This window comes from Nicotiana attenuata, unplaced genomic scaffold (genome assembly GCF_001879085.1).
Source record: "Nicotiana attenuata strain UT unplaced genomic scaffold, NIATTr2, whole genome shotgun sequence".
In the NCBI taxonomy this organism is placed as follows: Eukaryota; Viridiplantae; Streptophyta; class Magnoliopsida; order Solanales; family Solanaceae; genus Nicotiana; species Nicotiana attenuata.
This window is the reverse complement of record NW_017670908.1, coordinates 140,549-145,874: the sequence shown is the minus strand read 5'-3', so window position 1 is coordinate 145,874 and position 5,326 is coordinate 140,549. Positions and strand designations below refer to the sequence as shown.

The following is a 5,326-nucleotide window of genomic DNA, read 5'->3' as shown; positions in this document are numbered from 1 at the left end:
ATTGCGATACCCGAGGCACCCATGCTAAGCTCGCAATTGCAAACTTGGTATTCAGAAATGCGATGCCTGAAGCATCAACACACCAGATTCTGCAATTTTAGTCTAATATACTTCAGAAGATGTCCGAAACTTATCCGAGCCCTCGGGACTCCAAACCAAACATCCACACAAGTCTAAAAATATCATACGAACTCGCTCGCACGATAAAAAAAATAAAAATAACATCTAAAACTATGAATCAAACACTAAAACGCATGAATTTCATAAATTTTAAGAACTTCTAGAATTACAACTAAACGTGTGAATCATATCAATTCAACTCCAAATGATACCAAATTTTGCAGACATGTTCTAAATAGCATAATGGACCTATTCCAAGACCCAACATGAAATTCCGAACTCTATAGCTAAAATTCAACCTACGATCAAACTTTTCAAATTCAAATTGCCTAATTTCGGCAAAACAATACGAATCAACCTTCGGACTTCTGATATCAATTTCGGGCATATGCCCAAGTCCGAAATCATGATACAAAGATATCGCAGCCATGAAAATACCGTTCTGGGGTTGTTTTCACAAAAGTCAAAGTTTGGTAAACATTTCTACTTTTAGCTTCTAAGTCAACCAAAGGGTTTAAATCAACCCGAAAGCTTCCTAGAACGAAACTAACCGACCCCCCAAGTCATAAAATCATAAAAATACATGTGTGAAGCATAAAAAGGGGAAACTAGGAGCAATTACACAAAGCAACTGGTCGGGTCGTTACAAGATGATAAATCAATCTTTCTCTTCTTGTACTCACCACTTGGTCCCTTTCTGATTAAGGGATTAATTGGTTTGTTTGTGCCTTTCTCAGAATCATGTGGGTCTTTTAGAACCCCAACATCATAGAACAACTGAGTAATCAATGATGTAAAGAATAGACTCTTAGAACTCCTGTTACATGCTTCATCAGTCTCAGTCACCACATGTAGGCCCACGTTCACATGTAAGTTATCTATAATAGTAGTAATCATCAATGCCGTGTCAGAAGTCACCTCGGACTCATGTATAGATGGCATAATTCTAGCACCAATTATGGACAACCAAGTTTTGGCTTCAGCTATGAATTCAGAAAACTCAACCCCTTTGTGCAATCTTTCCCAAATCAGGGTTACCCCATCATGAATCATTTCTACCAACCACTGGCTTTCCCTCTCCTTTGCTCTAGCTTTGTATACCTTGTTGTCAACATTAGGAAGTCCAAAATGTGCATTTAGTACCTCCAGACCAATGTTTACGCGCTTAACCCTAACAATGGTAAATAGTTTCCCTTAGAAGTCAGCTCTTAGGACATTTGCGTAAAATTACCCAACTATTATGTAGTTAACTTTGATTGATTCATGAGTGAAGCAAATTCATCCACTGCTAGTCAATATTCTAAAAAAATCTGGCATCATAGCTTCAAGTTTGTCGACATGGATACCCCTTTCCTTGACGATGCTCTGTGACATGGTTCTGTCATATTTTCTTTCACATTCAGTAATTATGAATCTGTCCCGATCAAAATACTCCTCTTCCAAAGCATGGGGTATAGGTGATTGCAAGTTTCATCATTTCTCAATGCCATTTATGCTCAAGTACCTACAAAAGTATACTCTATGTTAAAATCTTGTATGGACAATTACAGCACTGTATTATGGTGTGTTTGGGCCAACGAAAGGGATCAAAAAGCTTACAAATCAAAATCTGGAAGGCTACTATTTTGGCAGCATGGAGGGTAGAGAATCGTGAATGAGAAATAGGCACCACGTTGGCGAAGACATTTTTGTTTTCAGCAGATATAGAGTATTGTGATTGTCAAAAGGACGTCATGATCGTGAAGGGAAATTTTCATATAAAAAAAATTAGACATACGTGATCGCGGAATGGGGCATCGCGATTGCGAAGGTCTTCTTCCTCACCCAAAAACAATTCTTTCTGACATTTCATCAAGCACACGGTGGGCATCGACTTTATAGAAATTCCCCAGCATTAAAGCTCGGATCTAAACCCCAAAATTTTTACAGAATACAACCTAATCAACCTCTCAGCCAACCTCACCCAACAAACAAGCACACAGACAAATTGAATCAATATTCAAGCCACATCCTAAGCCATAGCTTTCAGCCAATTTTCAGATTAGTAACAAATTTCACAAAAATACTCAATCCTTTGAGTTTCAGGAGATTTTAGATGATGATACTTTCATAACATACTGAAGCCTGATAGAACAATGGATAAAAGATATACCTGTAAAATCACCTTGAATTGAAAAGAAATAAAATAGAGGTGAGAACAGAGGCGACTAGAGAGGGCTTGCCTCAAATTAAGCCCTCAAATTCCTTCAATGCAAAGGGGAAGAATCTGCTTTGTGGGTAAGGGTGATGGGATTTTCGAAGGGTGAGGGAGAAAGAGAATGACTTATGAGGAGAAGAGGGTTCAATAACTGATTTCCAGTGTCTTATTGGACGGGCACTTACCCGGGAGAACTGCGATCATGTCAGGTTCAGGCATTCGTGAAGAACGAAAAATTCCCACTGAGCCGCGACCGTGTTTCTCTCTTGGCGATCGCGAATATTAATGGGAATAACTTGTTCTTTGCATCGCTTGACCTTGTTCGTGAGCCTGATGTTTTGCATTTTTCTGCTATTTTTAGCTACTGCTGGTTTGGGGTTGTCCGGACCACCCGACCTGCACAAATCAACTCCAAAAAATGTAAAACCTTTACAAATTAATAAAAAATAATATACTAACCTATTTTAAAAAATAAAAATTCGAAAAAGACTTAAAATTTAAAAAACAATGAGTTGGCTCCTACCAAGTACCGCATTTAATGTCTTGGCACGACGCATGTCAACTTTACCACTTCTCTCTCTACATAGAGAATATGAATTTGGCACCTAACTTGAATTCAAGCTTGTGAAAACGAGCGGTTGTCACGACCCAAGTTCTCCCTCCGTGAACTGTCGTGACGGCACCTAGTCTCTACGACTAGGTAAGCCTACTAATGCGGAAATGAAATGAAAACACAAGGATAACAGCTAACAATATAGTTAATAAGCAGAACAATGCTGCTCGACATATACAATACTCACTTTTCCCAAAACCCGGAATGTCGCATTGTCACAAGCTACTAAGAAGTTTTACTGTTCTATACATCACCTCTACGGAAAGAAAGAGGAATGAACATAAGGGGATAGAGGCAGACTCCGAGGATCTGCGGGCGCGGACAGATGTACCTTGAAGTCTCCAACAAACAGCACCGACTGCAACTAGTGATGAGGCTGGTACGATGAACCTAGATCTGCTCACGAAAAACATGTTCAGGAAAGGGCATGAGTACACCCTAACGGTACCCAGTAAGTGGCAAGCCTAACCTCGGTCGAGTAGTGACGAGATCAGGTCAGGGCCCTACTGGTATAAATATAATGAAATAAGACCGAAAGAAGTATTACAGTAAACTAATTACGGAAATCTAACAGGAATAAAATTCAATGAAATCCAACAGCTCAGAACACAGTAATAGCAACATGGGATCTCCCGGGATACCGTCCCGTAGTCCCAAACGTAAACGTAAATGCATAGGGGAATCTCCTGGAATACTATTCTGTAGTCCCAAAATAAATATACAGTGCTGGGGGTTCTCCCAGAATACCGTTCCGTATTCCTAAAGTAAATAAGCAGTACAGGGGGATCTCCCGGAATACCGTTCTGTAGTCCCAAAGTAAACATACAGTGCTGGGGGATCCCCGGAATACCGTTCCGTAGTCCAAAAGTAAATAGACAGTGCGAACAATAGAATTATAACTATAACACGAAATACTACGATTTAGACTAAGTCCAAGTCAACAAAGAAGCAGGAAATTCACTAAGCATGCTGCACAGGATTCAGGTAAGCAATTAAGACACGTAGTCATGTTGTTCTAAACTAAACAGGAAAATTACATATACTAGTGTAGCTCAGTTAAAGGAAAGCAGATATTTTACTTAATGAGCACGGTGTTTTTTAACAAATAGCCCATTGTACGCACTCGTCACCTCATGTACACGGTGCTCATATCTCAAACAGTACCTAATCTTAAGGGGAGTTCCTCCACACAAGGTTAGGCAAGTCACTTACCTCGAACCAAGCTCAAATCAATCTGAAACAATGCTCTTTCCATGAATATCCGACTCTGAATGGCCAAAATCTAGCCAAAATCAATTACATATCATAAATATAACTATAAGAAACTAATCTAGCTAATGAAATCAAAGCTAAAGCAAGAAATTGGAAAATTGTCCTAAAAAGTCTCCCCGGGCACACGTCTTGGAATCGAGTAAAAGTCACAAAATATGAACAGCCATTCACTCACGAGTTCACTCGTACAAAAATCGTCCAAATCCGATGTCAAAATCCTAGACTAGTGCAATATAACCATAAAGGAGTTAAGAATCGTTACCCAAAAGCTTTCTCTGAAAATCCCTCAAATAATTGCCCAATTCGAGCTCTTAAAGTCCCAAAATTGAAAATGGGCTAAAACCCTCGACTTGGCTCTTTTTCTGCCAGTGATCTTGCTTTCGCGATCAAAAGGTCGCACCTGCGTGTGCGCACCTGCGGACCCATGTCCGCTCCTGCGATCTCTCCAGTGCATCTGCGGGCATCACATATGCGGAATTCATCTCGCACCTGCGACCCCTGACCACTCCTTCCAAATCCTCTTCTGCGCTTAATCTTCCGCACGTGCGGTCCCGCACCTGCGGCCTCCCCACTACAGGTGTGAAAACACCAGAAGTCTGAAGACTTAAGCAATAACATAAATTCCAAATCTTGATCCGCTAAGCACCCAAAACTCACCCGAGGCCCCCGGGACACTTAACCAAACATACCAACAAGTCCTAAAACACCATAAGAACATAGTCAAGGTCTCAAACCACATCAAACAACGCTAAAATCACGAATCACCCTCCAATTCAAACTTAAAGAACTTGAAACTTCAAATTTGTACAACCGATGCCGAAATCTATCAAACCACGTCTGATTGACCCCAAATTTTGCACAAGGGTCATGTTTAACATTATGGACCTACTCCAACTTCCAAAATTGGATTCTGAACCCGACATCAAAAAGTCCACTACCGGTCAAAATCTCCAAAAATTCAACTTTCGCCATTTAAAGCCTAAATAAGCTACAGACCTCCAAAACACAATCCGGACACGCCCCTAAGTCCAAAATTACCCAACGAAGCTAACGAAATTGATGGAACTCCATTCCGCAGTTGTCTTTATACAGTTCTAACTACATTCCAAATCCAAAGACTTAAG

The 5,326-nt window shown here is 40.3% G+C and overlaps 1 long non-coding RNA gene across 2 annotated transcripts; it reads right to left on the bottom strand.

The window, feature by feature from the left end:
• Positions 1 to 404: 404 nt before the first annotated feature.
• On the bottom strand, positions 405 to 2,696 carry LOC109244406. 2 transcript variants are annotated; one of them, XR_002070693.1, is made up of 2 exons: positions 1,720 to 2,696; positions 405 to 1,624 (listed from the first exon to the last, which is right to left on the bottom strand). It is a non-coding gene; the product is annotated as an uncharacterized LOC109244406 (long non-coding RNA). The 2 variants fall into 2 exon arrangements; XR_002070694.1 differs by having other exon boundaries at positions 2,273 to 2,696.
• Between the last annotated feature and the right edge of the window lie 2,630 nt (positions 2,697 to 5,326).